Source organism: Erpetoichthys calabaricus, chromosome 3 (genome assembly GCF_900747795.2).
Source record: "Erpetoichthys calabaricus chromosome 3, fErpCal1.3, whole genome shotgun sequence".
Lineage (NCBI taxonomy): Eukaryota > Metazoa > Chordata > Cladistia > Polypteriformes > Polypteridae > Erpetoichthys > Erpetoichthys calabaricus.
Window position 1 is genome coordinate 274,952,462 of NC_041396.2, and position 12,907 is coordinate 274,965,368.

A 12,907-nucleotide genomic window follows, 5' to 3' on the forward strand; every position below is an offset into this window, starting at 1 on the left:
AACCTTTCAGGATGAAATTCTTCAATAAGATTTGGACATAATAAGTCTTCTTTTATTTGGAACTTAAAGTGAGGAAAACGTAAAAATGTACAAGAGCTGAGAGTGCAGGAACTGTGTTTGACAAAAGCATTCACACAAATGAGAGGTGAGAGGACCGTGGGCATGGTTGAATATGGTTGAGAGGAGGGCGGGACTTGAAAAAATCTCTTGGCTATAAAGATTTTCTTTTATAACAGAGAGATATATTACAGTATTATGGATGGGTGGAAGAAACATTCTTAGCCCTTGCAAAGTGTTGGTGTGCCAGCCTCGTCTCCCTCTTTATTCTGGTAGCGTACAAAGTAAATAGACACTTGATGGCACTCTGTACGTTGTATATAGAACAATGAACCTTTTGATTTGATTTCATTTATTTTTGATAGACTTGACCCTTCAGGAAATGTTATCAGAACATGCACAGAGTTTTGGATGAGGATGTAATTGTAAATAAATACATATGTCAGTAACATCAGTGCACAATTGATGGAAACATCACTAAGTGGTCATTATCAATGTCATCTCAACAAAGAAGACATCCCCAACCCCACTCAAGGCAAGTGTTGTGCTGAATTGCCAGGGATTGTAATATCTAGTGCTTTTAAACAAACTGAACAATAATGCTTCCAATTATTATGGAAGTCTTTATAGGTCTGCCGGGTGCTTGAACAGATTTTAGGGGGCCCCATCTCCTTGTCTCGACACAGAGAGCTAAAGGTACAACATAACTAAAGGAACAAAGCATATCAGAAAAGAACATTTTAAACATTTATTAAGGTAATGCATAAGGAAAAGCAAATAAAATGATTAAATAAAAGGGCAAGTAACATGTTAGTTTAGGTACTGCAAAAATGCCTTTATTGTTTATTTACTCTTATGTAACAAGACCTTAATAAAGGCTTCTTGTGGTCTTTATAACATTTATAATATCAATAGATCAGTTATTCACCTCTGTGTAGTGTGGCATGGTTAGTTGATGGTAAAATGACTTGTTAATATGAATGATTCTCAGCTCTTATACTAAATATTAGTTAAGCCAACTCAGACCACTCCAAAGTGAAGTTCTGTTAGCAGGTCACATTTTTCTAACGCTTTGAGGGTGTTATGAACCGTTTGTTAAGATCTTGTTACATATTAGTAAATGAATAATAGATGCATTTTAACAGTACCCAAAGTAAAGCGTTACCAAAAGAGAACATGCCTGAGCCAGGGACCAAACATAACAAGCACTTTAGTCGTTAGCATACACCAGGGACGTGTGGTCAGGGGAAAGTAAAAAAAAAATACTAATAATGATAACATAAAATAAACGTGTCCACTGATCTGTGCTATAAATTTGTTTTCTGTATGATTCCAATAATTTTGATCATTTTTATAGTCAAAATCACTGAATTGGTGCATTTCCAGTTCAAATACAGGGGAGAAACGTGAGATGCGGCACCTTCGAGCCTCACCTCACCTCGGACTGCGCTCTCGCTCACACACTGGGTTGATGCATGCAATTGGCGCGTGCCTGTTGCTGTCTCTCTGTATGTCGCCAATATAATGTTTGCAGACACATTTATTATACACCCTGACATTTCATAGTCTGGCTAATATCTTAGGCTTGCTTGATCGGCCATAAAACCGCAGTGAAAAGGCACAAGGTGAGGCAGACAGTACTGTGCCACACAGAAGGGGGCGCATGTGAGCCCAACAGATGCTCGTTGCTGCTGTTCTTCTACGCAGAGGCGCAAATAAGTTAGCAATATCAGAAAGTCAAGTGTACTGCAGCGGTCTGTTTATTTGTATTTTTTGTTCCGAATGTCTGCCAAAATGGAAGATTAAGATTTTTAAAAGTAAAGGAAAATAAGGAGGACTTTTACAAGAAAGCGACGGAGATTTTTGTGGAGATGGATAGGCACATGGACATCATTTACAATTAAAGGTAAGACCATAAACGGTTTTCAGTTTTATAAAAAATGGGATCAGACTAAGAAAAAAATGATCCAATTCTTAAAACCTAAATAAATTTTGACCTTAAATAAACTATTCTTTTGCTTTTCTTGTTACAATCTGTATTAAAATTGATTCAGGCATCAGAATTAAAAGCTTTTAAAAGCAACTAAATATTTCAATTAAGGTCAAAATTGAAATCCGTTTTTTTTGTACATCACTCTATACTTTCATTTGTATTGAATGATATGAATTGTGGAATTGCAACGGCAAATTTAGAACACATGGAGGGTGCAGAGCAAATGTGCTCTCTCCGCGCTCTCTCGTCACTATAAATGTAACGTTCTTTCTTCGCCAATATGTACATCACCTATCTGTGTGTAAAGAATGCTGATGAGATATGAAACATAACCAGTAGTCAATGTGCATGCTGGCTGCCAATTAAATAGTGAATAAGCTACTCTTTAGGGGTTCATATATTTGTAAATCTGACTCTGAAGGACTCAGTGTCTCACCAGCCATGAACCTCACTGCACGTCACTGGCGTACACTTCACACGTTTTTCCCAACAGAGATGTTGTCACGTCACTCAAGTCAAAGTTTATCAACTCTGTTGGCCCAGGCATCTTCACGTGATTGTAAATTCTGTGTGTGATTTTGGTAAAGACTGACTGCAGGGGGTGGAGTGTACCATGCTGGGACACAAAGGGTGTCCAGCTTGCTATAATTTTGTCATTATGTGTATTCTTGATATTATAGAAGAGAAGATTTTTGGAATTATACTTTAAATTCTTTATTCATGCAAACAAACTGTTAACAAAATCAAAGACAGTGATAAACAGTTTGTAAATCGCCACCACACCTCCCAGAATAACAGGCTGTGGTTAAGTCCTCCTCCCACTAAACACCAGGAGCTGCCAAATCTACCCAGTCTCACTGTGGCTCTAGGACGTGCCATCTGAGGTGTGTTGACATCACACATGCAATAGCTCTGAGGGGATTAGTTGTCTGTTTGAGGTAATTATTCTAGTCCTTGTTATTTTTCTATATGTTACATTTTCAATCAACCTATAATTTATATTGCACTATGTCAATAAGTTTGGTGGTATCTTTGAAAGTTATAAACCTATATGTAATTTCAGTTAATACTTTTAAATGTTTTTATGGTGCAGATTATTTTTTCAAAAAAGGACATACACACTTAATTTAAGAAGATGAAACCAGACTTAACTGGGTGTGATGGTCTTACAAGTCATCAAAAAGGATATCAGTGCTTAATACTGAGAATCTCCATATGCAGGACATTTAACTATAACTCTTAAATATCTGTACAGACTGTTAAGGGTGGCACAGGCGGTCTCTTGTAGTTTACCATGGTCACTGTCTGCATGTTATGTCACTGTCCATGTGCACTTTCTGGTTTCATCTTGCATCTCCATCCCTATGACTTGCAGGATAGTTTGACAGTTAACTCGAAATTCATTCCTGTATGACTGAGCAAGTCTGCATGGATTTGTGTGCATGGTATCCCATCCAAGACTGGTTTCTACCTTGTGCCTAATGCTATTGGGATAGGCTATGGTTTTTGATAAAGCTATTGTCACATTTAGTTAATAGGCAATACTAATTGTACATCTTTATTTTTATCACATGACTGAAGTCGTTCAGCATAAAGTTGCCCTCAGACTCCTTGCAAGAATGCGAAATCCCACATAAATGGTATACAGGTACACCACTGAAGTGAAGGCGGACATCTGGCCATTGCTTTAGTAAAAGGATAATTGTCTGTGTGTTTGTTCGGTTGCTATGTCTCTGTCATTCCAAACATTTTTAGTAGTAAAATGCATTGCATTTGTCATTCCAACAGATGGTCCACCACAAACAATAACACTGCTTTTATAAATCCCATATTGAATGGAATATAACAGACAAATGCATTGTATGGTGCACTAAAAAAACATTAATGCTGAGGCCTACTTTGATCATTTAGATTTCAACCCATCAATCCACTGATGCTTTTGGTCTACATTGATTACACAGATTTCAACCCATCTTAAATGGGTAGCACAGCTAGATAAATACTGTATCTAAAAGAAGATTGTTTTGGAGAGGGTGAGTATATTGGCAATAGGGTTTGCATGACTCACTATGTCTTTAAATTCTGATATTTGTACACTGTACACTGTAACGTGATAACCAGTCAAAATTTTTAGAACACCAGTTTTTCCTTGAAATTTAATCAGTTGAAATGCAATGAAATTCCTAAAATAATGGAAAGGTAAGCAGTAAACTGCGAGAGGTTTAAATTTAAAGGTTAGGTTAGCAAAAACTGAAAAATGGGAAATTTCAGAATATTACAAATGGACCCTTTCAGGGAAGAACTAATAGGTTACAACCTATAGATATTCTGCAGCGATTAAAGTAAATCAAGCATTGCAAGTTGAAGCAAACAATTTGCACAGGTGTCCCAACTTCTGCGGACTACTTAAAAAGCCTTGGTCTGCCTTAAAGCAGAGTTGGAACAGTTGTTACAACACCCTCTGAAGTACTTCTTGGACAATATTACACTTTAAAAAGGTGTAATGTCCATTGATAATGGCAAGAAAACAGCAATTAACAAATTAAATGTGAGAGAGCATTATTACCCTTAGAAGTGTAGTCCTTTCATTTCCAGAAACTGAAAAACAACAAAAAATAAAGTGTCCGTGAGTACCGTAGTGTACTGATGCTGGGGGATCACAAGTTTCCATTGTTTATAATGGTAGTGAGTCGTGGCTGGTGGCGAGGGAGTTGCGACTCTCATGCTCGAATTGCCAAGGGGGACCTCCCCTCACATCCTAGTGGGCCGTGAAGACATAAATGGGAAAAACTGGGTTATGACACCAAAGAGGTTAAGAAACACCACTGTAGAGGAAAATATTAAAATTTTGTAATATACGACATAAACCTGGCGGCACGGTGGTGCAGTGGTAGCGCTGCTGTTCACAGTTAGGAGACCCAGGTTCGCTTCCTGCCTCCCTGCGTAGAGTTTGCATGTTCTCCCCGTGTCTGCGTGGGTTTCCTCCGGGTACTCCGGTTTCCTCCCACAGTCCAAAGACATGCAGGTTAGGTGCATTGGCGATTCTAAATTGTCCCAAATGTGTGCTTGGTGTGTGTGTGCCCTGTGGTGGGTTGGCGCCCTGCCCCGGGGTTTGTTTCCTGCCTTGTGCCCTGTGTTGGCTGGGATTGGCTCCAGCAGACCCCTGTGACCCTGTAGTTAGGATACAGCGGGTTGGATGGATGGACAATATAAACCAAACGACTGCCCACAGAAAAGAGAAATATAATCCTAGAGGAAAAAAGACCTTTTTTGGTCTACTAACCATCATAAACCCACCGATTAAAGAGCTTTGAGCTGTTCTGGTTAATAATGCATAAAGAAAACTGATGGCTTCTTCATGAAAATGACTGAGAAACTCTATGTTCACACTACAATGATCACAACTATGATATATAATTCTATATAGTCAAAGTGGTTTACAAGATTGCAAGAAAAAAAAATTAGAAATAAATACAGTAAATACATACACAGTCAAAGACTAAAATATAATAAATAAGAATAAAGCAATACACACATAATGCAGAGAAACAAGTAACTTAATTCCTTAAATTCTTAATTCTGCATTAAACTGCACAATTCACCTCTTCCCTTCCACTCCATGTGTGGTAATGTCACACTACTAGAGGATTTTTGGACAAATGATGAAGTGGTGCAGAAGAGACAGAACATAGAACAGTTAAAGCCAATGGATGTAACCTTAACTATAATCTGCTTTCTTGTCCATTTTTTGAAATCACTTGCCCCAAAAAAGATTGCAGTGAGCAGGAGCCTATCTCAGTAGCATCAGGTACAATGGAGGATCCAACCCTTCACCTACATAGTATGTATAGATATGCTAGTTCACTCCATCTGGGCATATTAGTGGGGGAATTATGGAAAACTCTTATGGAGACAGAAGCTGAATCCACGTACACAGTGATTTCAGGCTGTGGTTTTGGAGCAACAGTCCCAACTTCTGTAACACCATGCCTTTAAATAATTAACTACATACTGTATATAAAATTTACACTTGACTCTGTAAAAGCAATATACTATTTGTGGTCCCATCTAGAGTGATGGATGGTCTCAATAGTATACGTGAACCTTCAACCTTTAACCACTAATTAACCTTCAGTAATACTGATGGTTTCCTCTTTGTGATTATATAACATTATTTCTATTTATTATGTGTATTTTATTTTATGTTCATATATTTTATTTCTATTTATGTTTTATGTTAATTGTTTTGTTTTTCTTATATTCTATCATTGTAAAGCATTTTGGCCACAGCATTACTATGTTGTTTTAAATGTGCTATATAAATAAATTGACAGTGAAAGTGTTTGGAAATAAGTATACCCTTGAGAGATGTGATTCAGCGACCCTCATACTCCCTCTCTACATGTTTTTCTTCATGAACAGAGCATTCTCCATTGTTTTTTTCTTAGTAGATGTGTTTTGTGGAAAAAGCCTATGATTAATAGACTCTCAGAATCTGAACAAAATGTGTGTGTCATTTTATTTTGTGATATGCCAGGACTAAAAAAGTGGAGCAAGAATGTGGTGTCAGTGCGATCTTATAGCTATGTATAGTGCCTAGCATCAGTACTTTGACCCTTTGGATTGCTTTTAAGCATTTTAAAATTAATAATAAAGCCTTTGCCATTAAGTGTGATATACTGTATATGAGGAGTGAACAACATTTTGAGCCTGACCTATTAAAAGAAACACCTTTAAACCAAACAAATTTCATTTTTAAACATAATCCCTTTTTTAATGTTCACAAAGCTTTTCTGTGCAATCAAATAAAATGTTTTATCTTGACATCTTCATCATTGGTAAAGCACATTCCATGTAGGAACAGTGAATTCAGAAAGTATTCAGACTCCTGCACTTTTTACACATTTTGTTGTGTTGCAGATTTGGGCTAAAATCATCCAAATTAATTTGTTCCCCTCGTCGAACAAATCTCAATGCCCAGATTGGCAAAGTGAAAACAGGATTTTTAGAATGTTATTTACAAATCTTAAACTGAAATATCCCATTGACACAAGTATTCAGATCCTTTTTTCAGTACTTAGCTGAAGCTCACCCTTTGGCAATGATTACAGCTTGGGGTCTTTTTGGGTAAGACTTGACAAGCTACACACGACTGGATTTGGGATTTGCTGTCATTCTTCTCTGCGGATCCTCTCAGTCTCTGTCGGGCTGGATGAAGCCTGTCAGTGGACGACTATTTTCAGGTCTCCTCAGAGATGTTCAATTCAAGTCCGTGCTTTGGCTGGGAAACTCAAAGACATTCCCAGAGTTGCCCCTAAGCCACTCCTGTGTTGTCTTTGCTTTGTCCCGTTGTAAGGAGAACCTGAGGCTCAGTCTGAACTCCTTAGCACTCTGTACCAGGTTTTCATTAAGGACTAGGGGGCCCCGCCTGCTGCTTGCTTTGCTCGTCCACCCCCAGATTTGGTTTACCGTATATACAATTTAAAGAGATTGTTGTTTTCATGAGAATTGTTACATATGCATTATTTTTACTTTTACTTTAAAACTTTTGTAAAAACAATATTTGGAATTAACTGTCCTTCAAGATCGCATTGAATTTTGATTCAGTGATTGGACTTACATCGTGACAACACATATCTGCCTGTGAGTGAATATCGTTTCTTTCTCTCTAATAAATAAAACAACTTTCTCGTATGTTTGTCCATGCTCTTTCTTCTTCGCTTTGTCGTTGACTTGTCATCTAGAACATATAAAATTATTGTCCTGATAAAATTTATAACAGCTGAGAGCGTAGGAATTGTGTCTGACAAAAGCATTCACACGACTGAGGTTAGATGACCGTGGTCTTGTTTGAAAATAGTTGTAAGTGGGGCGTGACTTGAAAGAATCTCATGTTAAAAGTCTCCGTCTCACGGGACTTCATACCACGCCGTTTTTGGAATCTTTTAATTCTCGCTGGCAACACGAATTAGACGATCTTCCATTCTCCTGCTTAAAGTTTAAATACGAACAATATATTCGATCTTTTTTCGCTGTTCCTTTTTTTCTCCAAGTAATAATTTCCATTTGTTTGCGCTAATGCGATCTTTCCTATCCTTTTTTTGAGTCTTTTGCATTTTTGTACTTCCATTATCTCTAACCTGCTGTGCATGTGTACCGCGCCAACATTTTTGAATTGTTTATGAATTTCCACTTTGTCATCTACTCTTTGTCCTTTATTTCCGGGTGTGTTTAAATCTCTTTCTTGCAGGACGTATAACACTGCTCGCATTGTGAATGCACGCTAAGGAGATGCGGTCGGATCAGCTGCTGGCTTGCTGCTGCTGGCGAGCTGAGTGTTCTGCTTGTTGCGCTGCGCGTCGATCATTTAAAAGCCTGTACAGCAGCTGTCCTTTTGTCTCACTGCCTTGTCTCGCGTGACGTCAAAATGTCTTCCAAGAAGATCACGTCTTGTCTCCCTCGTCTCCCTCCCAAGATTTTTTTTTATAATAGAGAGATATCTTTGTACTTTGCTCTTTTCAGTTTTCTCTTGGTCGTGTTTAGTCTCCCAGTCACTGTTGCTAAAAAAAAACAACCCCACAGTATGATGCTACCATGACCATCCATCAGCAATGGAATGTTATTGCACAGGTGATGATGAATGGTTCCCTCCAGACATGACACTAATCTTGGTTTCATCAGACCAGAGAATCTTGTTTCTCACAGTCTTAGAGTCCTTTAGGTACTTTTTTGCAAACTCTCAAGTGGGCCTCTTTGTGTTTTTAACCGAGAAGAGGATTTTGTCTGACCACTCTGTCAAAAAAGCCCAGATTGATGAAGTGTTACAGTAATGTTTGTCATTCTGGAAGTTTCTCCCATCTCCGCACAGGTTCTGTGTAGCTCAGCCAGAGTAACCTTCAAATTCTTGTTCACCTCTGTTACCAAGGCCCTTCTCCCATGATGGCTCAGTTTGACCAGGTGGCCAGGTCTAGCAAGAGTTGTGGTTCCTCCAGACTACTTAAATTTAAGAATTGTGAAGACAAATGTGCTCTTGGGAACCTTCTGCACATACACTGCAGGGATGTTGTTTTAATCATGTGCCTCAACACACCTGTCTCAATTCCTTTGACCTTGTGGCTTGGTTTTTGCTCAACTGTTTGACCTTCTGTAAACAGGTTTGTGTCTTTCCTAATCATGTCCAGTCAATTGAATTGACTCCAGGTGCACTCCAAACAAGGCGTACAAACATTTCGATGATGATCAATAGAATGGGATGTGCTGGAGTCAAATTCTAGTCATCGTAGCAAACGGTCTGAATTCTTGTGTCAATGGGATATTTTTTCATTTTTCATAAATTTGCAAAAAGTTGTAAAATACTGTTTTTGCTTTGTCATTCTGGGGTATTGAGTGTTGCTTGATGTGGGAAAAAATTAATTTCATACAGTTCTAATTAGGCATAATCTTAAGCCGCTTACAAAATAAACACCAGAGAATAGTTCTTTAAGGTTCAAGATCAATGATTTTTGTTCACTACTCATAATAGGAATGAACACAACCCTCATCAATCCTATCTGAATCATATTAGCAGAAACATCCCAATATCAAGACACTTCATTTTGGGAGAGTGGAACTCTTGTCAGGAAGGTGAAATGGACACTGAAAAGAACAGGTAAGGGCTACAAGAAATTCAAAATCAGGCTCTTATAAAAATGCAGTTATGAAGAAAAATCTGTAAGACTGCAAAGTACGGGCTACTTAGGTGCATCTATTACTCAGGCTCTGTTATTTAACAATATAATTTATCAAGGGCTTTTTTGGGTCTTGTGATGATTAAAAGCATGCAACTCATAATAGAAGCTGCTCATATTATTATCATCATCATTGTAAATATTACAGGTATAACAGATATTTTCTTGATTTAGTCACGTTAGCTGGTTGCCTCCTAAATCAATTCCCATTGCTCTACATGGTCCCGGACGTCCATTGGTGTGAGACCCATTGTTTTCATATTATCTGACATGAACCCTAGCCATGTTTTCTTTGGCCTGACACTGGGCATTACCCCCTACACCTCCGTCTTAGTGCACCTCTTCACCCAGTCATGCCTGTTCACCCTACATGCCCTAAGCTCCTTAGTCTGTTCCTGTTTAGCACAAAACCTGTTACCTCCACACCAAGACCTTCTCTTAAGTCAGAATTCATCTTCCTCACATTCACTGACCCTCCATACTTCCACCTGCTCATTCTCAATTTTGTCCTTTGTAACTTTGCTTCATGTTCTACCTTCCTCTGTATTTACATCTACAATCCCCATACTACCGAAGAAGCAGAACTTCCCTACTTTCTCTACAGCCACTTGATTGTTAATTTCAGAATCTGCACTTACTACACTGGCATTCTGCACTTCCTCACACACTTTTTGCAAAGGCTGCACATGCTGCCTGCAGACAACCCTACACACCACTATATATTTTAAGCATCCACTTCTGACAAACCGTGAATTGGACTGAGGTTTTCCCAACACTTTTACCACACACCTGTCCCCTTGTCTGTAACCATCATCTTGGTCTTTCCTGCATTTACCTTGATGCCTTTCCCTTCCAAACTAGCTTTCTATTTAAGTTTTGTCTCTTTCTATTGCACTAAAATATTTTTCCATTAATACAAGATTATCAGCATTCAATGGCAATTCTTTACACACTTCTCTCATTCCAATGCCCATCGCACTAACCTCTCAGGGCACCCTGTCCAGTAAATGCCTGCTTCAACTTCTCTAAAGCATGATGAAGATTTTTTCACTTTGGCAGATGCTTTTCCTGAAATTTCCAGACAACAAAGATCACATGTACCGTTCCCTTCCCAGGAGGTTCTCTCAACTGCACTCGGATCCCAATCTGGGTGGTTCGTCGTGTGGTGGGTGCAGCAATGAGCTGTTATCAGTGTACTATCCCAACCTCACTCTCTCAACCACACTCACTACCTGCTCCAAAAGCTTGATTGCTCAATTGTATCAATTCTCAACTGGATCCTTTGTAAACTGAAATGAGCATGCTTCTTTTCTAATCTTCTTCCACATACATAGTGTTGTACAGGTCTATCAAGCATTCAGTTCCAAGACCTTCCACTGTCTTCAACATTTCCAGCACCATTCCAGTTGTACAACTTGCTTCACTTATTTTCATTTTTTTCCAATGTTTTTGCAACCTATTCCTTTAAAAACATACAGCTTGGTCCTTCTATTATCTCACAATGAACATCACTAACCAACACATTTTCCTTAGTCAACCACCTCTCCATGTACTTCTTGCAAGTATCATTCTATCAAGCATGATTTTCCCTTCAGCAAGTTTCAACACACCTATTACTGTATATCCTGTCCTCCTTTTGACTTTGGTGATCCTAAACACTGTGAACACTAGGGGTCACTGTTGCCCCTTGAACCCTAACAGACAGATGCTCAGGCCACAAAATAAAAGCACCAAGAAGCATTTTAATACTTTCTCTTCTTGAAAACAGTGCCCAAAGCACCACAGCCATAATAAACAGGCATTTAAATACAATCAACAAGACAATTCTCTCTCCTTCTATCTCCTCCACGCTTCCCAGAAAGCGTTGTCTACTACCTCCTGACTCCGGCTCACTTGCTGGGTTCCCATCAGTCCTTTATATAGTCTTCGACCCGGAAGTGCTTCTCTCGTTCCGCCCACATGACTGGCTAGCACTTCCGGGTCTAATGAAGAACTGGCTTTTTTCTTCAGCCCGGAAGTACTTTCGGGGCTTCCATCCTCGTTACTACCTCGTACGTCTGGGCTATAGGGAAAGGATGAGTCCCCAGGTTCTTTGACATCTCCCCCTGGAGGCACCCACAGCACCCAACAGGGCTGAGAAGTCAAACTCCAAGTTCCAGGATGTCCTGCTGGAATCTGGGGCACCACTACACTGCGGAGGAGCTGTCATCTAGCATTTTGGGGGAGGCAGTGTCCAAAAATATCTGCCTTCCCCCATCTTCCCTCCATTTGGGCGTCCCTCACAGCACACTCCTCTTTCTTTCCTCATTCTGCTGTTCACTTGTTGACTTCAGTCTCTTGGCTTCTTGCACTCTCCCAACTGCTCTTCTAATATGGCAGCTTCCTTCCTTATTGATCACCCTGTCACTTTCCACCCTTATATTCTGCCACTTCTTACGGCATGTCCTCTTCTCAATTTCCATCTCTATCTCAGTACTCTCGACAGTCCCTGCATGAACAAGCCAAAGTCATGTCCGGTCAGAACAGAAATTGGGATAGATTGACCCAAAAGGACAGAGAATTATCTTTCTAATAAATGATGATTTGAGGTTTCAGAATGCTGGGACAAGGAGCAGGTTTCCGCAGATATTTTCTCTGTTTTAATTGGTAAAAAAACTAATTCTACTTGTAAAATAAATATAACTCAGAGGAAAAAAATGACAGAAATATGAATAGTGAATTCATTTTTTAATCTGAAAATTTAAAAAAATCTGTAGATTTCAGAACTTTTTCTTGGCACTATGCCTTGGGTGATTTTATTAGTGACAGTCCACATCCAATGGTAATGCCAGGAAAGTGTGCATTGTAGGCTCCAGGTGGCAATGAAATAATCCTCTATGTTTATGTTAATAGAATATTGATGAATTAAAGATCCATAAAGATTATCTATTTACAGTTAGGTGCAGCCAGTCTACGCTCCTACCTGCAGACATACAACGGGGATGAGCTGCTTCATCGCAGGGTAACCAAACAATTCCTTTGCAGCTGCTCAAGGCATTTTTTTTGGTGATCACCTGAACCTTTGCAGTAGTGACTGGCATAGAAAAAATAAAGTCAATTAAAAAATTGAGAGAGCCCAGAGGAGTCAAAA